Source organism: Egretta garzetta, unplaced genomic scaffold (assembly GCF_000687185.1).
Source record: "Egretta garzetta isolate BGI_Z169 unplaced genomic scaffold, ASM68718v1 scaffold176, whole genome shotgun sequence".
In the NCBI taxonomy this organism is placed as follows: domain Eukaryota; kingdom Metazoa; phylum Chordata; class Aves; order Pelecaniformes; family Ardeidae; genus Egretta; species Egretta garzetta.
The window spans coordinates 169,434-192,569 of NW_009259973.1; the positions used below are offsets into that span (position 1 = coordinate 169,434).

Genomic DNA, 23,136 nt, shown 5'->3' on the forward strand with positions numbered 1-23,136 from the left:
AGTTATTAAATATGCAGGCTTGTTTTCTGAAAATTTTTTATATTGCTCACTTAAGAAAATGTATTTGCTCCGATGGTTTTAGTATTTTAATTTGATACACTGGCAAAAGGACTAAAAGTGCACCTAATCAGTGGCAATGGCTGTAGTGTAATGTATCTGTGCATATTATAGCGGGCTTAGTCTTAACACATTTTAGTATTTCTGCTAAACCATTTTTTTTCAGCTTGGCTTACTGATCACGGTAAAACAAACTAAGTTTAGAAACACTGAATGGAGTTTTGAATCACTTGCCAGAAAAATGAAGAACGGTCAGCTTGGAAATAACGTTTTATTCTGACTTGTATTTGCCTAGTTTCCCTAGAAGGCTGAGATTTTGTCAACTAGAAATAATTAAGCTTCTGGAAATTAGTAGACAGGTATTGAAAATACTGAAACTGTACTGAATATTTGCAGTTTGGGGAAGACAGCGTTAGTCTTTTACCATAGTGCCTAGGAATCTTTGGGATTCTCTTAAGCATATAAAGACACATTTGAAGACTGTTTTTTATATTGGACTTAATACGCATCTAGAACAACACAGCTTGATTGGTCAGCGTAACAGCATGTACATACTTGTTAAGCAAAATCTCTTAAAAATATGGGGACTGAAACTAAATGGTAAATTTTGGTAAAACTAAAATTCTGTGATGTAATCAGTATAGGATAGCTCTGTGTTTTTTGGTTGCGGTTTGCCAAAATAAGTCATTCCTGACCCATTTAATAGCAAAGATCTAAACAAAACCCATCATGCTTTGTAGCATCGAGCATCTTAGAACAGGACATTCAGTACCTACAAACCTGGAGTTGTCCCTGACTGCAGGTGTACAGTGAGCTCCAGAGTGATGCCACTCAGGGAAGATGTGCCAGGAGCAGCCTATTTAAACTGGGGAAGAGAAAACACTAGCACCTTAGCTTATTCTTGCGTATATGCTGGTATGTGGAGATAGTCTTCCAGGCATCCTGAACATCTTGGTGTTTTCTGCCTTGAAAGCAGCACCTCGACTTGCACTCCAAAACATATTGCGAGTCAGAGGAAGATGATGTGGATAGTGAGCTGGAATGTCCTATGAGAAGAGGAGTGGGCAGTCTTAGTACTGGGGCATGGTGGTTTCTTCATCATCATTGTTTTTTTTCAGGAACAGAGGTCACTTCATTTGGAGGTGGGGAATAACTTACATTCTCCCTTCCTGCTTGTAAAGCCAGACAGCTCTCCTGATGCAGCTGATTCTTTGCTGTTGCTGTTCAGTATTCACAAAATATGCTTCAGTTATGCATCACCAGAATGTTTCTGGTAGCCATAATCAGGTAACAATTTTCAGACACAAGTTTGCCTTCACAGCATGTCTTAACTAATCCATTTAGATAAATGGTTGGTTTGCTTCTGTTACAGATGTTAGAGCTGACTAGATGCTCAGGGGTTTACAGATATCAAGTCCTAAGACAATGTGAGATGTATTTTTTTTTTTAAAAGAAGTCTGCTTAAGCAGAGGCTGTGTGAACCTTCTTTTATTGTTCATTAAATCAAGGTAAGGATAGTTAGATTTCCTTCTTCATTGGGAGTAGCAAGGATTTGACCTCTTCTAAAGAATTTTCCCCCTGGTTAGGTGTTAGCTGCTTAATAGTATTGAGAGGTGAACCTATTTTCTGTAGAACAGTACATATTATTAGAAGTTTGAACACAGAGATAACTAAAACATGTCTGTAAATTATATGAATTAAACAGTGGGTCACAAGCCACATGAAAAACCCTCCTTGCTAGTAGCAATTACAGTAGTGGTGTTTCACAATTTTCTTCTGCTTTCCTTTCCTTCTTACTCTTCCTGTGTGGTTTTTATCTCCTCTGTTTCAGGGTGGCCGTTTCTGATACTTCTTGGACTTCAACCCTGCGCCAAAAGAAACAGTCCCCTTAAAAACTAGTATAATGTTTTGCAGTATTTCTGTCATGCCATGAAGGTAGTAACCATAAGCATCAGTTTTGGTTTTTGGGTTTGGTGTTTTGTTTTTTTTTTTTTCCCCCTTCTTAAACTGTCCTTACAGTTTAGGAATTAAAAATAAGCAGCAGTAAAATCAAACTAAAATCTGCCAGAAATTGAAACTTACTAATAATTTTTTTAAGTAGTTTATTCTAAAAGCTTTAACCACAGGATTTGATAATAATTGTTTGTTTCTTCAAATGTATTTCTTCAGTTCCATATTGATTTTAAGATATTTTCTTGTTCTCAGCAAATTTGTCTTGTTTTTTTTAACCTGTTTTGTTCATTGGCCTCATGCTTTGGCTTACAGCCTGTGCCCTGAAGTGCATTGTCCTAAGTAGGAGGGGGTTGGTGTGGGAGGGATAGGGTCTTTACTGGGAAGGATTCTTGAGGTTTTCCTGTGAAGGAGAGAAAGCTGTGCAGCTCCTTTGTTTATCAGTGGAGCTTTGCTGGGGAAACCCTCTCTTGATCTTGATAATGGCACAGGTTAAGGTGAATAATACAAGTTGCACAAAAATGGATCTTGTTTTACCTGTGTCAGTTGCCTGTTCATAAGCAGCCCCATTCAGCCGTGACTTTGCTCTGTCCCCTCTGCTTTGCTGAAGGTACGTAGTGAAACTGGTGGGTCCTCCAATCTCTGCAGCTGAACAAAGAGCTGAGCTAGCCCTGGCGAAGAGCAGGGTGTAGAGGTGTGAATGAGCCTGGGGACTGGGCACCTTGGCATTGCCACTGAAGAAATGTGTGTGGAACTGCAGCATCTGTCTTCAGACTTTTAAACTTGGGATAAAGGCAATTTAGCTTTATTGGTCAGTGACCTCTCTTTCTGGATTAAGAAAACATTCTAGTTAATTCTTTAAGACCTTTCAGCAGCCTTCAATATAATGAACTGAGAGGTGTTAACATTAATGCAGTGAGAGACCATGCCTCAAGTGGTTCTCTTCAGTATGTTTATCTGTTGGTCGTCTTAGAAATTATGCATGCACTAGAAGCGTTTGTGTAAATTCATATTGTAAACTAATAATGAATCAAAATTTAGATACATGGTGGCACCTTGGAAGAACAAAACTGAAAGTCAAATCCCTCCTAATGCTTTATGTGTCCACATATGTAAACCCATGCTTTTGCTAGTAAATTATACTAGTAGCAATTAATTCAACACAGAGCACACCTTCAAGGCCCATTTTATTCAAGAATATTATTGTTACCTAGCTTTTACTTAAATTATCATAGTGGAAGCCCACTCGCAGTTAGCAGGTGTGCATGCTAGACCTCTCTGGAGTCAGAGGCATCAAACATCTCCCACATCTGAGGAGTGTCCCTTAACTGGTACGGTGTCAGGTGGCTGTGCTGTGCGGCAGTCCAGCTGAGAATAGTGCCTACAAGAAAGAGTTGTTTAGCCTAAAACTGAGCACAAGCTGCAGGGAAGTTCCTGGATTTTGGTCTGGGCACCAGACTTAATTATATCAGATGACTTTTATGTGCTGCTGGGAGCCAGGGGAAGAGTTTGTGTCTAGTTTGCTCTAACACTGCTACAGAGGAGAGGTATCTTCTAGAGCAAGTTTTTTTTTGACCTCCATGCCTCCATTTTGCCTCCTCGCTTGCACTGACACAACTGTGTGGGAGCATATGGTAAATGAGATGAATGAAGAGATCTAAATTTAAAGTAACTTCCTTATTTTGGGTTTATTTTTAACCTAGCTCAGTTCACTGGTCTGCTTTATTGTTTGGCCCCACAAACAAGCGGGTCAGCTTGACTGAGGAGGGAGAAAAAACTCTTAAGCCATTAACAACTTCTATAACTTTTTTTTTAAACTTTCCCAAGACCCTTTATTTGACACCTGGGCCTGTCTCCCCCAAGAAATGCATTAGGGGACAAGGCTGTAGCGAAGTTCTAAGGATGAGTATCAAATCCAAGCTTACAGAGCAGTAACATGTGCAGACACATGGTTTTACCATTATAAAAATCGGACGTTGTTCAAATGCAAACCAGTTCTGGGGCTGAAATTGTTCTGCTTCTGAATGTCTTCCCTTCTGTTACTTTTTTTTTTTTTTTTTTTTTTGTTTTGCACAAAGGTATTCCTTGTACCTAAAAATAATCTCTTGTTTTCCATCTTGAAGATACATCTGAAGGATTTTCAGCTTTCTATACTAAGTGGGTTACTATTTTCTGATTTAAATACCTATTAAAATAAAAAATTACCTCAAATCATAATCTAAATGTATTGGGGGGGGGGGGGGGGGGGGGTTTAACATCCTGCCCAAACTAGATTTTTTTTCTGATATTTTCAGCACAGTGATAAAAATTTCCAGGTTGCATTCAGGCCTGGAGTTGGTGCTTACTGCAGCTGTTCTATCAGCCAAGCTCTCTGGCCAGTGTAATGATCCTACTTTGAACAGGAGCCACTGGTTTCTCGAATGTGGTTGGATCATACAAGTTTTTAGCAGGTCTGCTAAAAGAAATTTCAGAGTTAAGGTGATGTTAACTCTGATTAGCTTCCTGATCTGGAAAGTTTATGGGAGAAGATGTGTGAAATTTTGGACATTTTAGATTCAACTTGAAGTACACCTATTGCTGTTAGTGTCATGTTCACAGGTTAGAGTTAAGAATATAAAACTGGCTTAGTACCGACGGACCTAACAATAGACAGGGTTTAGTCACTGTAGCTGGAGCAAAATATTGGCTGGGATGAACGTTAGTTTTTGATCTCTCATTTTTAATATACCTTGAAATGCACATTAACCACCTCAGATGCATGCTTTATTAAATCAAAAGATAGGTGTACAGTAAAAGTATTTGAAATTTTGCCAGGATATAACTTTGTAAATAGATATTTGTGTGAAGACTTTTTTTAAGTGGAATTGTTGAGTAATTTATGGGTCATTTCTGCCCTAAATATGGACAGTTGCATTAAACTCTGTGTTATAAACTCATTCTTTGTGGTAGTGTTGCACTTTTGATTTCTACATCATGCTCAGAGATTTGGGGAGGGGTTGTTAATTTGGTAACTTGCTTCTCCAATGGGGATGCATTGCAGCCCCATAGCCACATGGTGTGCCAGGCCAGTTAATCTGGCCACCGCCCTGTTACTGGCAGCACTCCCTTGGGAGCAATCTCCCAGCTGGGTGACTTGCTTTGGGGATGGCAGAAGCCTATTTTATGCCCCTGCACTTCCTAGGTGAGGGTGCACCAAAGGTAGAGGAAGGGGTGCCTTGGGAGAACAAGCTTTGCAAATAGGTCACTACTTACAAAAGAATAATTTTGCCCTACCTACTGGTCCAGTTCAGAAGAGTGCCTGGAGAAGTGGGCAGCTGAGAAGAGTGCCTTGTTTGTGGCTGCAGTCTTGTCTAGATGTTCTTTGGACCTGAGCAGAGGAGAGGCTGGAGGGGTATCTGCTCCTTTTCCCCTGCCACCACTGAGAAGATGGTACGTTAACTGCCTGCCAGGCAAGGAGTGGGGCCAGCGCTCAGGTGGATAACACAGAATTTCTAGTGGTATATATTAACTTCAGAAGTTCAGCTTATATTCAAAAGATAGCTGTATACTTGATTGTATTGAGGTGGGCATGATTTTTCTGGCAGCTGGAATGCTCAACCTACCATATTTCTCTCCTGTGTAAATTCACTCACCGAGATCTGTAACTAGAAGTTATGTGTTGTGGTTTAATGTATGCAGCTGCCTTCTGAATTTTGGACTGTCCCTGTGATATTTGTCAGCAGCAAAAGCTATTTTAAGATTATATTTTAATGGTAGTTCAGTACCTAGACACACCTCAAAAATTTGGTTTATGGCCTACCCAACTTGTTTAATCACTCGCTGTGTTGTAAGATTTAGGACAAAATGCAAATTGCTATGGCTGTGCCACTTGTAGTGGTTAGAAATGCCTTCTCCTTTCCATAGAGCTCTACCAGTTCTTTCAGATGTGTTTTGCAAGCAAAGATAATCAAAAATTAGGAGTAGAGTTAAGTTGATGGAGCTGGTTTAAAATGCATGTTACCACTGTAAAAAGTTTAAAAAGCACTGGTGCAGTTCGCAGTATGCACCACTGGCAGTAATGGCTCTTCTGTGTACATCATGTAAGTGCCATGGTTTCCACTGATCATTTCTGTATTTCTAAATAAAACTCAAAAATGCAATCGGGTCTTGAAAATCCTTAATAACCTAAACCACCTGCTTTTTGTCTTCCTTTTTTTTTTTTTTTTTTTTTCTGTTTCCACCTTACGATAAAGCATCACAAGGGTTATGAACCTGCATAAGCAGAGACTGTTGGGTGTTGAGAAGCAGTATTGCTGGCTCTTGGATTGCTGTTAGATAGATCTCGGACTGAGATTTGGCCAAACCAAGTACACTAGGATGTGAATTAAAGCATAGGGGTAATTTCTTTGATCCCAGATAAAGTATTCATGTAAATAGACTATTACAATAATGGTATCAGTAATAGTAAAATAATACTAAATACTGTAAATATACCAATCCTGTTGTTTCTGATTTTATTCCTCACCTGTGGAACAGGAAGTGAGAAAGCTGTATCTTGTTTGAGCCAATCTTGTGCCTATTTGCATACTTGTTAAAATTGATAACAGAAATCACATGGAAACTCTGCATGTCCAGCAGGTTTTTATATGCTCAAAATTTCATATTTGTATGTTAAAAAAATTAAACAGGAAACTAAGTTATAAAGCTACCCCTAGAACAGTAGTTGTAGCATGTAGTGAATGCAGCACAGGCAATGCTGTCATGTAACAAGAGTTTGTCACTTAATGCAGGTTCTTAACTTCAGCTGTAGTTGCAATAATTCTGCAGTGCTTTGGACGTTAGTGTCTTGAGTTTTAGTTTGCATTTGTGCAAATGGATGGGGGCTGCATTTAGTGGTGGATCTGGAATAACCTTTCCTTTTCCCCAGTAGCTGGAGCTCGTCATTCAAGTGGATGTTCCCTGTACCACTCAACAGGGTGAGTTCAGGATCGCTGTGCCTGAGAAGGAAGGTTACAGGGATTTGAAGTGTGCTCAGACTTCAAGAATGCTGGATTGTATTAAGTGATAGGGAATAAGCACTGTTGGCAGGGAAATTCTTACATTTATAGCCTTTCTGTTTGCTTGTGAAATTCATAGAGTTGGTTGCTATAATAGCATTGGCAGAAAGTAATGTAAAGAAAATCCTGCCCCCCTCGAATCCTAAAACCCAATTTGTCTGTGAACTCATCTACTAGGCAGGCATGATGGCAGAAGCAATAGTAAAAGCTAAAATGACATGCCTGTAATATATATTGAAAGGTCTTTCTCTTTGTTCTGGGGTCATCTATTCGGTGTCAACACTTTAAAGCAAATATTTTAATTTTCAAAGAAGAGCGGGTGACAGTTGCAGTGGTTTATACAATGAAGGAACGCTTTTTTTTGTCTTGGATTGTGCAACCCAACAGTAGTGGGTGTGATATTTCCCCTGTGCATGCCGTCTGGCCCTTGCGGTGGACTTCCTCTCTCCTACCATACAGCTGTGCTGGGTTAAATCCCAGGGCCTTGCCTTGAGAAGGAAGGGAGTATGGGGAGATCCTACAGCTTGATAGAAGTTCTCTAATAAAATCCCAGAGATCTCTAGCATCCCACAGATTATCATCAGGTTGTTTAGTGAAGTCTCTTCTTTACGCAGACTGTCCAAGCCAGAGAGACAGACATCTACTCACCCCATCCCTTGTGTGTGTCTCTCTCTTTTGCTCTTGTGGGGTTTCCTTGGTCTTAAGAAGTGTGCTGAAATGCATCAACAGTAAAACATCCACAGGGACATTAAAATACCTGAATTTGGCTGTATGAATTAGAGGAAATCAAAATGTATACGTTTATTTCTTTATTTCAACATTTTCACAGTCAAAGGATGCAATGGGAGGGGCAGTATATCTGCTAGGTAAAAATCTAGGCAATGTATTGTGTCTGATGGGGTTTGTGAACAAGCTTAAACAGGTAAAGACTCTCCTGTTACATGTGCACAGCTAGATTTCCTTTTGTGTAGCTTAACTGTTAAAAGTATGCCAGTGTTGTGTTACCACCGTGATAAACAACACATTGTCACTTACTCGTAGGCACTTGTTTTTTGTAGGTGGAATAACTGAATATTGTATCAGAGGGTTGGTTTGGTTCTTTTACTGGTCTGAGTGCTGTGTCCCAGAGTGCAGCTTCCCCTGGTAACCTCCAGCAAAGTAGCCGTTCTCTTTTCAGGCCCAGTCTATTTTGTCTTTGTTTTTTTTGTCTTTTATATTTCTTCTTATTTTTTATTGCAAAGGCATGGCATGGCATATCTGTCTCTTTTCTGAAAGAAAGTTTCCCCTTTCAGAAAGGGAAAGGTGTTCCTGTATGGATAGCAGTTGCAGTTAAATTATTACAGTCTCTAGTAATTCCTAAATCCTGGCCTTATTCTTACTTTGACACCAGTAACATCTGGAGTTTGTTTTAGGTTTGGGTCATACCTGACTGTAATGACATTTAAATTGGAGCACCCTGCTTAATTTCTATCAGTTTGAGGTATTAAAAAAAATAGTGACTTCTGCATGAGAAACCTTTAAATAATGCGCACTAGTTGCAGATAGGTGTTTTTTTTAATGTACTTTTATTTCTGAGGCAAAAATCTCTTGAACTGTGTCCTCTCTGCTTCTGGGAGCAGAAACATCCTTATGGATTCTTAACTGATATTTTTTTTGTGTGTGTTTGTGTGAAAAAGGTCTGGAGCTGAGGAAGTGCCAGGAATTACATACTAGACAGTTTGTGGTGTACCTCTGTGTTTGGATTTATTTCTCTTTCCTCCCCTGTGATCCGCTGCCATGCACTGTCTCATGCTCACCCCCCGCCAAGGAAAACTGTTACCAGTTTTTAAACTCATGGAAAAGCAGTCCAGGAAAAAGAGAGGAAATGAGATGAGGATCCAGTAGTGGGGAGGACTGACAAAAAAATCTGCTTTTGCATGCTTCAGGGGTATACTCAAAACACTGAGGGCATTTGTGGGATAAAAGTTACAGCAGGAAGTGTAAATTGACTAGCTAGAGTAACAGAAGCATGAGTAGTGAGAGTTTCTGAGTTTTTAATGGCTGATGATGGCACAGGCCACAAATGCTACATTATTAGAGAGGAAAATAGAGGGTGGGGAGAAAACTTCAGGGACTTATGGTTTTCCTGAGACAAAGGAAGAATCATTCATCGTCAATAGAATAAGGAGTTTGAGATACAGCTTAATTCGATGGTGATGTTTATACCAGCTTCTAGCCAGAGGCAAAGCAGGAAGGCAGTAATTAATTTTTGGAAGTCCTTAAAATTTGCTTCAGATGAGTGGTGCTAGCAATGGAGCAAAAAATAGAAGTAGCTAGGAAGATTTGCCAGAAAGAATAGAATATTGAGGTTGGGAGCATATTTGTGGAATTAGGGTGTTTTGCAGAGCATAAGAAAGATGTAATTCACTGGGTGACATGCAGTAAGTAGTCAGCTGTTCTAAAACACATTTTCAAGTCTGTTTTGTTGCCTTTATGCCCTAAGAAGAGTTAACCAGGAAGCTGTTGAAATACTGTCTGACAATTTGGCTCATGAAACAAAAAATAAAATACTATATGTAATAAATCAGAAAGTAAATACACAACAAACACGTGAGCAGTGACGTACAACTTCTGCTTCAGAATGTATGTTTGCTCAAAAATGGCCTAGTTATAGCTGCTGCCCCATGTGAGGTGACTGGCTTTCCAAAGGAAAAAGAGGAGAATTTTGACCAATTATTTTGTCTCCCTTTTCAGGGAAAAACTAATTTGGGTGGTGACACATCAGGGCATTAATGAGAGCACTGAAATACGCAAGAGCATCAGCGTATAAAATAAACTCCATCTAAAGCATCATCCCTCCACCCTTCATCAACTTGGTTACACTGCAAGATGAAATCTAAATTACATGGGTGCAAGGTCTCATTTCTTGCATGTGTCTCAAACTTCTGTTTCTAAAATAGTTGTTTGCATGATTTGCATAAATCACGTAGTTCTGAAGTTTGCAGCTGCAAATGCTGCCATATGATGTACATGGTTCAAGAAGCCCTGTCTGTGATAAAGAATTGTTTTAAAAATGATGGCCACTTTACAGGTGTTCCAGTGTTTATCAGTAGGTATTTTTTTTTTATTCTTGTTTGTATTCCAAGTATCTGAATTTTGGAGACCTGAATTTAGCTGTTCTCAGTGAATGCAAGTATGGATGAGTAAAGTAGTTGATTTGCCTCATTGATTTCAGTGCATTTGTGTTTGGTTTTGAAAGAGAAAGCTAGCCTCAAAAGGTGTTTACGGTTATGCCTGGTTTTGTATATATCTTGTTTTCTGTAGAATACAAAGTATAACTTGGGTTCTGACTGTGTTTGCTTAACTAATATGCAGACCTGGCTACGTGGTCCCACGGCAGCCTCTTTGGCATCAGAACAAATAGTTGGCTATTTGACACTTGAATAATTAAACAGGAAAAGCTTTTTTTGTCACTTCTTAAAAGTTTTCTTTTGTTTTCATTAAAAAAAAAAGTGACTTAAAATTGTTGACAAAGTGATAAAGTTGTCAGCGGAGTGCTTAACTGAGGATTATAAAATTCCTATTCTGCATTCTTTTAAAAATTCCTTGGTAAATAATGGAAGCTAATACCCAAGATTCTGTGTTTTCTATATAAAACAGTTTTTCAGCTGTGTTATTTTTTTGAAGACAGTTGTTCTTCATGTAGACTATTAAATAATTAACACAGTTTAGTGCTGATTTTGGTGTCTGCTAACATTTGGATGTTCTCAGTACAGTAACTTATATCTTCAAATCAGTGAAGAGAAGTTGATCTTCAGAACATTTTACAGCAATAATCAGCTCTTTCTCAGAGTCTGAATAATTATTTCCCTGAATTAACACTTGGGGGTAGAAAGCTTGCTGTCAGAACGGAAATGGAAAATCAGGGTTAAATCTTACTTTTAAGTGAATGCTGAGGAAAGCCTAAACTGCTTTGGGATGTAATGGTTGTGTTGCCAAGACTGAGGAAGACTCTCAGTTCAGTTCTCTGGTCAGGTTTTTTTAACTATTGCTGGTGTTTGTGCTGCAAAGTAGGAGAATGCAGATTAACAACCTGGCAGATGATTTGGTAAATTCAGGCTGGCTAGAAATTTAATGGCAGTGGTTTCTTGGGAATGTCCAGATCCCAAAATCTTTGTGGAGACTCCAGTCAAAATGGGGACGCTTCTGATGTAGGGCAGGGGATTTCCATGCTGAATGGGAGCAGGATGGGGTAAACCACCCCACAGCCACTGCTCCTCGTGGTACCAGCCCTGAGCCTCTTGCCTGTTCAAAGCCAGGGGTGTCACCAAGTCCCCTTTTCCAGCTAGGCATTCCCCCCATGAATGGTCCTTCTCTGCTTGTCCTCTTTGGCTCAGTGAAGTTTTTGTAGAACGTGGAACAATGCTAACAGCAGAAGTTGGAAAATTGAGCTTATTAAGTAACAACCTCAAAAACTCTTGGGAACCATGTCTTTCAGGAATTTGGGAAACTGGTGGAGAATAGAAAACTCTGAAATCTGTGTCTTGGAGAATAAAAAAGCAGTTTCTTGTCCAGCTCATTGTAAAGCATCCCATTTGAAAAAATCATGGTTTTTGTTTTGCTCATTCTGTGGTTGTTAATTTTAGATGAGAGCATAATTACGTCTTGTTAATTACAGTGAAAAGAAATGGTAAAAATAACTCAAAGTGTGGATTTTTTTTTTTTGGTACTAGGAATCTCTTAAAATCATAGTTTACCATTATGCTTGAAGCATACATGTTAATAAACATGGCAGAAACTGAATTTCAGTAGAAAATAATGGGTTTGCCAGCAGTGCTGCTTATAATGCTGGGAGTAAACAGCAAACGTTCCTCTGTTACCAGGATGTGCACGTGTATCAGTTCACATAAAGGACTTAACAGAAAAAAAACCCCACCAAACCTTGAATGGTTTAATTGTTGTTGTCGTTTTCCCCATGGTTAATCTAGACTTGTAAAAGCGACCCTGACATGAGGTTAGGGTTTATCAGTACTGGGCAGACCCACGCTAATTGGTTCAGCTCTGTGCTTTGCTGCTGCGGCTGCTGCTCTGCAATGTAGTTCCTCGTGCGGCACGCTCAAACGAGGAGGAAACAGTCAGAAGCGCCGACACTGGGCTGGGAGGCGAAGCCATTGCCTGTGGGTGCAGGGCTGGGTGGGGAGCCGAGGGCTGACCCTGCACCCTGCTCCACACCGTGGGGATGCTTCTCGGCAACTGGCATGGTGGTTCTTGAAGTGGAAGGGAAGCGTGACTCGGGTGCATTCTTATTGTGAACGCAGAGTGCTAAGTGCTTCTGTGATACACATTTTTTTCCTACAGTAAAGTTTATAGACAGTGCAAAACTGTGTTCTGAGTCAGGGATCTTGTTTTTTTTTTTTTTGCGTTTTTTTTTAACCCCATTTTTACACAGTGTAAACTTTAGTTTGGTTAACAGGTTTTTCAGCATGAATGTTCAAAAGCTTCTTACAGACCTTCCCCTCCCCTTCCCCCCCATATCTATGTAAGATTAGCCACCCTGGATCGAGCAAAAATTCTGTTTAACTTGGTATCTTGACGGCTATCAGTGGCAGACCCCTACATTAAATGTCAGGGCAGGGGAGGTATGGCAAGTTGCCTTCCCCGCTGTGCTTGCCCCGAGGGTGCCTGAGCCTGGCCAGGCTGCCTCCCTGCCCTCTCACTGCTCCCCATGGAATCATCTTCCATTCATTGCTTTGCCTTCAGAAATGGATGAGGAATAACATATGCTTTGTGTAAGTTCACTGTGCTTCTGCATCTTGAACACTGAGTGCAGCCTGGTTAACAGCCTCTCTTTCTTCCTCCATCTTAAAAAGGTATAGGAGAAGTAAAGAAGTTACAATATGGAAAATAGAGTGCAAAAGATATCAAATGGCTGCTGTAGCGGTATTGACTAAGTAGATGAGGAGGTGTCCATGTGGCCCTGGTGTCATGGATAACCGAGGAAAGACACGCTAAAACTCTGGAAAGCGCAGGTGGCAGAAGGTGAAACAGAAGCAGCTTAAGACCCGGAGCACATTGAATGTAACATCAGAGGGCAGATTGAAAAGAAAAAGTTATTTTGTATAAAATAGTTAAACTGTGGCAGTCCTTGCTGTGATGTCTGCTGGTTTGCAAAGTTGGGGCATGTGCTCGTAGGTCATTTTGAAATGCAGAGACACCATCTGCAGGTGAGAAAATCCCAGAGCCCTGAGGTGGGGGCCTGGGAGGGTGCCCTACAGCAGTGTTGCTCCCCGTTTCTGTTCCCTGCAGCCTGCCATGGCTTCCTTTGCTGGCTGGTGTCGAACCTATATGCTGTGCTTTGTGGGCCTCCTGTTTTCCTCTAGTGCCACTGCCTTTGAGCCAGAGGGAGCTGGGGAGGTGTCTTGGCCTCCACAGCATCTTCTGACAAAATAATTGTTCTTTGGTGGGGTTTTTTGTTTTGTTGGTTGGTATTTTTTCCTCCTCTGTGCTATTTGGGATATTTGTCTGGCATATCTCTTTACCCTCCTTAGTCACCTTTTCTCTGAAGTGAATACATCTAGTCTGTTTCCTCTGTTATCCTTAACCTGGTTTTGTGTTATATGAAGAAGTTGAACCAGCACACAGGGCAGGCTTTATTTACAGTTCTCCCTTATAAACAGTATCTTTCAGCTTCCATATTATAATTCAGATTGTTTTAGTATTCAGTGCACTGTGCCAATTAGAGCCCATGGTAGTTCCTCTTTATAGAGGCACCACTTCAAGAACAATGTAGTCAGATACTGTGCTTAGGAAGTCCCAAGATCTTCCAGTTGTGCATCCCAGCTGGATGTGTATGTCATGTGTATGTGTCATGGCACAGATCACCACTGTCTGGGTACCTGAGGACATTTTTGCATTTTTCTAGATTTGCCATAGGACTACCAGACCAACTAGATGTAGATGATTTGGCTTGTGATTTCATGCTGCTTTGCTATAATAGCCACCTTTAAAACAGGTTTAGTAGTTGCATAGTTAGCCTAAAAGGAATAATTTCTCATGAGCATGTTTGTTTTAGGCTACTTTACTATACAGCAAAGAAGCCTAGATTTAAGCTTGTTTGTGCTCTCAAATGAGAGGGAAATACCATTAACTCTGCTTGCTTTCTTTTTCACAATTGTGTAACAGTTTTTAAAGTTACTGTCCTGAATCTGATTTGTCTTTCCCTCTTCTCACAAAAGCCTAATGTCAGAACTAGTAGCTACCTGTAACCACTAAGATTCTTGTGAACCTGCTTTACATATCTATCCATTTCTCTGCACAGCAGAAAGTGTAAAGAAGAAGAGGTAAAATGAGATCAACACTAGCAAATCCAATGATATAAAGGAAGACCTTTAAAAGCATTACTGAAAATAACAGGAAGAAATGCTGAAGGAGTTAGATCCTAGGTACAAGGTCTCTGTTGTGCACATTGCACGGTTTCTCTAGCTTGGAGTGATCTGTCCTGTTTAAATGTAAATTAAGGTACAAGGCTAAATTAAGGCATGAGGTTAAAAGTTGTTGGTTTTTTTTTTTACCTCCTAGTGTCTGTAAAATTAATTGCAGTGCAAAATCTGTTTTATTATCCATTGTTGTTGCTTGCTAGGAAATTATTTTTGCATTTAAACTCTTAATGTGGACAGATCCAGAAACATTTCAACAGAATAAAAAAATCATGCCAGTATTAGGGAAAAAAAGACAGTTAAATATATTTATGCTACCTTTCCATGCTACTGCTAGCGTGAGCAAAGGTCTGCATACTTCAAGACTGAGTTCAGGAGTGAGCAGTGCAATTAGCATTTGCTGTAAGAATGAACCCATTCTCAAACAGAAATTCAGAAGCTGAAATAATGGCAGATAACATTTTGACTTTGTAACAAAGTAGCTACACAGAATCAGTCTACCTTCAGAGCTAGTTTGGGCAAGTGGTGTATGTACTCATACTAACCCATTTTTCAGAAAGAGTAAGGCAACATTTTATGTTACTGTTAAATGTGCAAAACCTTTTTGCTGCTGAAGTAGAGCAAGCATTCACTCATAGCATTTACTTCAATAGATATAGCCCAAAACTTTCTGAATCTGTGGACTGTACTCATCCAAAATGATAGAGAATTAAGTTCTGAAAATGTATGTAGCTGACTGACTGCTAACAATTATGCTGGTCCAGCTGAGGAGGGTGTATGCTTTTCTATACTATCACAGGAAAAGAGGAAGGTGCTAATGGAAGCATAATCACCAATTCCATGATGTGCTGATATTATTATCCAAATAAACTCATTTTAATTGCTATTTAATTCTCTCTTTTTTTAAAACACCAAGAATGTGAGCACAGTGCTATAGCATGCTGGGTATAGTGTAATGTATAAATAGAAGTGCTCAGTGATGCTTGGACTGCCCTGGCTCCAGTTGAGAGCATAGCCTTTTCTGCCCTGTGTCAGAAGTTCATTTTCCTTTGAGTAGTGTTTCAGCCTTTCTAGTGATGATTGCCAAAGAGCTTAGCGTTTGTTGTTGCAAGAGATAAATCCATTACGCAGTAAAGCAGTAAAACTTAGAGGGGTGTGATACTGGAAAAACACATTGTTTAGGGTGTGTTCAGTAGGTTGGGACTGAGTGCCTTGTCTTCAGCAGAGATGTAATCATACTACCATCTCTGGAATGTGCAGAGGCAAGACATGACGAGTTAGGGTAGTTGCTTCTATAGCCTTGCTGCTCTAGATACAGCAAAGAGAAGGCAGTGCAAGTCCAGTAGCTGTTGCCATAATAAATCATGACACTTCTGATGTTTCAGCTTTTCCTTATGGAAGAAAATAATTTGTCTTGTCAAATGGTTTTTGAGTATTACATAGGAGTCAGAAGCAGTCTTCTTCCTGATCTGATAGTTTTCTGGAAGTGTAACCTAAGCTACCAAAGCTCATCAGACTAAGAAAAGGAACTATTAAAGATTTTTCAAGAGACCTTTTGCCCTGATGGCTGTTAAGGGGTTGTGGCACAGTAGAATGGGTAAAGCCAGGTTACTGAGACAGGCAGGTTGGTATCTTTCTGATAAATGACATCACTGTACTGAAGAAAAACCCATGCTGGTGCTGCTGTCTACCCCAAGTTATTAAACACCTGGAATGTAAAAAGTGTATGAAAAATTTCTTAAAATGAGAAGACTGTCTATACAAACTCCTTCAGCAAGAGTATAAAGTCATAAATATGTTGGAAAATTATAAGTGTGTTGTTAGTGTCCACACTGAACTCTGGTTCATGCAGTCTTTCATTTAACACTGCATTATTTATAAAGCAACAAATTAAACGGCTGAAAGCAGGCAGTAATTTAGTCACTGTTTGTTTTAGTAAATTTTTTGGGGTGAGTTCTTAAATGGCAGCTTTAGGTTCATTGAATAATTGCATTGATAATACCCTAAATGCTTTATACATGTCTATAAGAAGTTAATCACATTTTTAGGACTTAAAATTTTGTTTTGTAAAGTGCCATCAGACTGCTTCTCTCTTCAAAGATAAGCACATGAATGAGTTGCTGCAGCAAATTGCCTAGTTTATAGAGCAGGTTCTGTGTAGGCTATTTGTTCTCTGCTTTTATTCTATAAACAAAATTACATTGTACCTCCCTTTTATTTTCAAATAAAGATAACTTTCTCAGTAGGATGAAATTTTGGATACCATTTACATTACTGGTATCTTTCATGCATGTTTAGTGTTCAGGAGCTTCTTGGAGTAATAACTTCTTTGTTTTATCTAAGAATAGAATAGTCATGTAACTATTAATGTGATCTTTTTTTTATTATTCATTAGGTACATTGGCACAATTCAAAACCAGTCTTGCCATCCTATGCTTTGTTAAAATGTTCTCTTTGGGCCGGCAGATATATTGATAGGTATACAAGGCAACAGCAATATAATGATTGATCAGTGTAATAAGTGGTGGCTGCAGTGCTACTGTCTGTCTAGTCATTGCTAAATCTTTTGTAGGCATGGCAGAGATGATGAGTCTGCTTCCAGGAAGCTGTTCCATCACAGTAGTGTTTTCTTCTTCATTTATTGTCTTATGTAACATCATCTCCTCCTGTGAGGGATTTGCAATTCAGTTAATAATGCAATAATTATTTGTTTCATTCAACAATTAGAGGGGGATAGACTTCTGTATAACAGTTTCTATTTTCTAAAGTTCTAACGTTGGCTACTTGCTCTTCAGTAAATAAATGTCCTTGATACTTTCTTTTTTCTAAATTTCCTAAGGCAGATTTTGAAAGCATTGAAGACCTTTAAGCCTTGTCTCCCCAGCTACAAGTCATCTCACTTCCTACGCCAATAACACCTTTCTCCCTTAATCTGTAAGCTTGCCTCTTGCCTCCTGATACTTCTCTAGGAGCCTTTTCCCTTTATGACTTAGTCATTGTCCTTCATAGCTTTCTTGTTTAGAGGTTTATGTCGCTAGAAATTCTTTTGACATTGGATCAAGTAATGAAGAAGTAATGAACCATGAAGGAAGAAAAATAATAAATGAAACAAAAGCAAATTACCCACCATTTTGCTAATGTGAGAATTAACTTAGCTGTAAATGCAAATTACATTATTTTACAAGTCATGGAAACATTTGTGGCAGCAGTTATCCCTGCACCTTGACATCAGTCTGTAGGATCTTAAGGATTTAGGCACACACACACCCACCCTTCTACTGGCCAAATTAATCTCCATCTCTGTTACTGTTTCATCCTTGAAAATGTTTTAGGTGGATTGCTTTATTTTTGGATGCCTTTTGAAAGGCAGCCACAATACAGAAATTGGTTGATACTTCTACAGATTTTAATTACAGCAACTTAGGACTGTCTTGAAAAAATGAAACTGTGTAAACTTTTCATTTAGAATCATAGAATCACTTTGGTTGGAAAAGACCTTTGAGATCATAGAGTCCAACCTTTAACCTAACCCTGCCATCCCACCACCAAACCATGTCCCTAAGCACCTCATCTATCCTTCTTTTAAATACCTCCAGGGAGGAGGACTCGACCACCTCCCTGGGCAGCCCATTCCAGAGCCTTTTCTCCTGAGTCCCTTTATGCAGTAAGTGGTGTTTGTATTCTAACTGCAGGTAGGGTTTGGAGGCCAAATAGTTTCTCTTACTTTTGAAAGGCTGAGTTCTTCCAGAGCAAGCGAGGGGAAAATTTTGCCTTGAACTCTTCTAGTTGCTTAAAGATTGACTATTGTAAGTAAGTTAATTTCATTCAGATCATAGAGTTGGGAACTAGTTTAGCTAATCTATTTTGGTATGTGCGAGTGGGTTTTTTTGTTGTTGTTGGGGGTTTTTTGGTTGATGTGGTGGTTTTTTTTTTGTTTAGCTCTGCCTCCTGCGAGCGATTCCTGTTAATCTGGCTTTCATAGCAATGGTTTCCAGACTTTTGGAGAAGCAAGTTGCTGGAGCCCACAGGTTTTTTTGTGAGCTGTTAGTATAGTCACAAAAAACAGTTCCACTGGTTCAGTAGGCTACCTGCAGACTGCTTACAGGCATGGTTTGGGGAGTCTTTGCTACAGAGTTGTGCATTAACCTGTTCACATTGGTTTTTCCAGTTAAAGGCAGGTATTTATTCTTAATCTTTTTCACATTGTTCTAAGTTTCCTGTTTGCTTTCAAGAAGTAATATTCTTGCTTTAAGGTTTTCTGAATGAGTCTCATCAGTGTCCTCTTCGTACCACCAGTTTGGTAACTGCTTCAGAAAGCACTGCATTTACTGCTTGCCTTAGGAATTTTTCAATTATATATTTTGACATGCTGCCCAATAGTTAAAATAGCAAAGGTCAATTTGGTGGTAAGAGGTGATACTTAATATAGCATTAGAAATCACTGTTTCTTCATGATAATTTCTAGCGCTAGTGATTATTCAAACTTGTGTGGTATTATCCATGCGAAACTGGCATTCTGCATTATGCACTGAAGAAACAAACTTTTAGAGGTTCATTTGAAATATTGCCTGATACATTTAAAAATATTTATTTTTAGAACTCTTAAAAAAAGAGATTATAGCATGTTCCACAATTGAAGAGTTGCGCAGTGAGCGCTGAGGACTCGAGCGCTGAGGCTGCCCCAGGGCGTTGTTACAGGCTCCTCCACTTTCTAGTGGTCCAGAGAGTTCTGACACTGAGGTGCAAAGTTGGACCTGGACTGCCTGTTCAGCATCCAATCGATACCCTTTGATGCTGATGTAATTTGACTGCTACAAGACTGACTTTGCTCATTTTTCAGTGAGATTTACATAGCCTGACTTCATTCTTAATCTCCTACCACCTTGTATTTTTGCTCTGTAAGTCTCTTTTCTCAGTGTTTACTGCAGCTTCACTCATCCATTGGAACTCACACCCCACCCCCAATTTATCATATCTGTACATACAGTTCTATTTATATTTAAAAAAAAAAAACCAAAAAGTATTAGAAGACCTTTTAAGAATTTTCATGAAGGCTTTGATTCTGGAATGTCCATTTAGTTCAGCAGCAAAGGAGAAAGTCTTGTGTTTTCAGCTCCGCCCCCCCCCCCCAAGCCAACCCTGGATATGAAGCCGTGGCAGTACCAGTGATTTCCATCATGAGGCGGTTGTACCTGATAATTGTAAGCAAGTTTTTAGTACCACTATTACTCCTCCATTGTGGTCTCTTTAACCTCAAAAGGAAAGAGAAATGTTTCATAACGTTCTAGGGAGACTGCTTCAGTTTCTCCTCTGTGGCTGCCAGATCCAAAAGCTAATGACAAACGTTACAGATAATATTTCAAAATTTGAATACTTAGTGTGATATGAGTCATGATTGAAACCTATGAAGTTAGCTGTCATCATTGTTAAAGGAGTAGCAGTACTCTGCCATAATTTAATTGCTGTAATAGTGAAGTCATACTGTAGCATTTGTCCACATGTGACTGCAAGCAAGTCTTTACTGCTGAGCAATGTTGCCTACATCTTGGAGAGAGATGAAATTCTGCAGTAGTCCTGTCTTATAATGGGACTTGGGTTGTGCCCAAAGCCACATGATCTTGACAAAATCTTTTCTGCTTTCTCGTTAATAGGAGAAAAATATAGCAAACTTTGAGATTCCTTCCCTGTAGATTTGAGTTATTGTGAACAGTAGAACAATAGACCAATATATCTTTCAGTGACATTGAGTTCATCTTATTAAACCAGCTGAATCTATCTGAACAGCTTTTTTGGAGTACAGTCTTTTTTAATCATTGGTGCTATTTTTGTTCTGATTACTTAACAGTGCAAGTATTTGAGTATGATAATGTTGAGGTCATAGTCCACAAGAAGGGGAATTTTTTTTTTTTTAATACTTTCTGTAAGGTCTGGCATCCCATGGCAAGACTGTAGTTTTAGAGAAATTTGTCTCTTTTTTTTTTTTTTTTTGTCTTTTTTTTTTTTTTCTTCTTCCCCTTAGCATCAATTGCAATAACACTTTTGCTTTCAGGCTTTCATCTCAACACTGTGACAGATGTAGTTAATGAGCAAGGAAAAATGTGCACCTGCAGAGTCATTTATCTATGGTCCAGTAATTTGTGTAAGGTGGCTGACACTTCTTACTAACTTCCCAAACTATGTTGCCATGCTCCACTTTCTTTCTAGTTGCATATGTCAATTTTTAGACTTGATTTCTTTCAGCATTCATGATCTTCCAGTAAATCAGTGAAAGCTCTTGTTTTTGCTCAAACTTGCTAATACCTGAAATGCCTCTCCTCGGAAGGTGTCTTAATCTCCAAATTGCAGAGACCCCTTTAAGCACTTCAAGCTCTATTGCTGGTTTGTAATGCATGGGGAGATAGGAAACTGTATATAACGTTGTGTTAAATGTTTCAGGAGAAAGGGTCATCACTATTGTTCATATTGCCTTGAATTCCTTTTTGTAATGAAAGAATAGCTACAAAGTTGTATGTGTTGCATTTTGAGGTGGTAGAAAACAACTTGCATGCTCTTCACCAACCAGCCTGACAGTGTCTAAAATTCTGGTATCGAAAGCTATATTTATTTAATTTGCAGTACTGTAAGTAAAGAGTTAAAACATTCTTTATTCATAAGGTCACTTCATGCTTTGTTGTAATACTTAATTTATGTGGTTTATGTTAACTTTTGGTTGATTAATAGACTGCATCTTCAATTTATTCCAGGGTTACGCTTAAAACTGGGTGTTCTGGTCTAGGAACTGACAGACGACATGACTGGGGTGATGTTGACAGGCTGTGGTTTAAGCTGCATTAAAGACAGCAGTGTAGCAAGTAGTATGTTTGGTAGGAAAGTTTTCCTGGCTGGTGTGGACAGGTATTTTTTGTTTTCTTAATCCTGTATTGTATAATTTGAATAAGTCTTTGGCATCACTCTGCTTGAGGCAAAGGAAAACATATTTCTTAATTAAATCTTGGTATGATTTGACAATTCTTTCCTGTGAGCTGAAAGGACAACAAAGGAAAACATAAATTACTGGGTTTCAATGCTATAGTTGAAAATAATTTTTTTCATACTGCTTGCTAGTAAATCTGTTGAAAAAGGACCGTGCTTTGTTTTTTGCGTAGTATTTACTGAAATAGGTGAATTTATTAGAAGTTAAAAATGTCCTTTATCCACAGAAGCCAAAACCATTCATTAGTGTTGCCTGGGTTCCATATTTGAAATTTCTGTTACAAAATGTGTGTCAATATATGTCAGAAAAAGGAGTGGTGGCATACATCGTGATTCAGTTTATCTTATCACTAAATAGTATCTCTCAAAAGCTGCCTCTCTTTAATTTGATTGCTTTTGCTATGATCTCTTCTGTATTTTCTCCCTCCCATCTGCTAACCATTCATACTTTTTAGGAATGTAGAGCAGTATCTTATAGAAAGCTCTTGATTTTCTTAGTTAAGGACAGTTCTTTCCCATTAAAATATGGTATAAACATTTAAATCGCCTGTTAAAAGAGTATTTTGGATGAGCCTTTAGTGAAGAACAGACTGTTCCTCAGGTGTTTGCTTCAGTTTGTTCCTAGATACTAAGTTGCCTTGGTGGTAAATTTAAAAATAAAAATAAATCCTAGGACTAATTTCATGTAAGCAATTGTTGCATTGCTGTAGGCTTCCAGACAGAAGTGACACAGAGGACAGCTTCCTTGTTAGACTACCACCATGCTGTTAAAAGATTAAAAAGGGAAAAAAAAGGCAAGCTGTGGAAATAAACTTAGTGATCTTTTCTTCTTACTGTTCTTTTTGTCACTTTTCCTGTTCTTGAATTGCAAAATCCGTTCCCACCCTTAGTTTTTCTTGTAATTAAGTTCTGTTTATTTTAACTTGCTGTTGACCGTGCTGCAGCGTTGCTGGGTGCTGATAGCTGCTAGTGGGCGCTTCTGCAGTGGCAGCACATCTTCTGCAACCCTTTTTCAAACAAAATCCAAACTTTAAATCATACTTGATTTTGCTTTCTTACTAATAGTGAGGAGTGAGAAGGGTGCGCCCTTTTTGTGGGTGCTGTGTACTGTATGTTTCAGCATATACATTTCACTCATGCCTCGGTGAGGTTTGCTGCATATCCCAGTCAGCTTCTGAAAGCTGTGTTTGAGCGTTAAGTTTGTGATCTTTTGTGGCTCTAATGTAGAGGTAAGTCTTCACCCTGCTCTGTTTCTGCTGGTGCTAAGGGCAGAGGTTGTTAGTTCTGTGGGTTTACTGGGAGAGTAAATAACAGAATAGGAATGCTGGTTGTGAAAGTATCTTGTCTTGTGTACTGTGAATTGGAATGAGGCTGCAAAAGCACGTCGTGCACACCTCGGCGTGGCTGTGAGGAGAGGGAGGATTGTGAAGCAACTGGTGACTGATGCTGCTTTGCTTCTCGTGTGGCTGCCACAGCGCTGGCCTTAGCTCCCCGGCTTTTAACAGACTCCAGTGAGCGTCGCATGCTGACGCCTGTGGCCAGTTGTGCCTCTTGGCGTGCATGTTTGTCTGTCTTGCTGGGGGAGAACTCCGGCGGCCTTCGGGCGGGGGCCGGCGCCTGGGGACGTTGGTTCTGCTCAGCTGGGCGGCCCCGGCTGCGAGGCCCCACGAATTGTTCCTGCTTACAGAAATCGGTGACTTGGGGGC

General features: G+C 39.4%; 1 protein-coding gene across 1 annotated transcript in view; it reads left to right on the forward strand.

The window, feature by feature from the left end:
• The first annotated feature begins 1,544 nt into the window (after positions 1–1,544).
• The window catches only part of USP7 (ubiquitin specific peptidase 7), a 67,148-nt gene continuing 45,556 nt past the window's right edge, over positions 1,545–23,136 (forward strand). The window contains exon 1 of the mRNA XM_009640329.2: positions 1,545–1,565. The gene's annotated coding sequence lies outside the window, so the exon portion shown is untranslated. The remainder of the gene's footprint in view (positions 1,566–23,136) is intronic.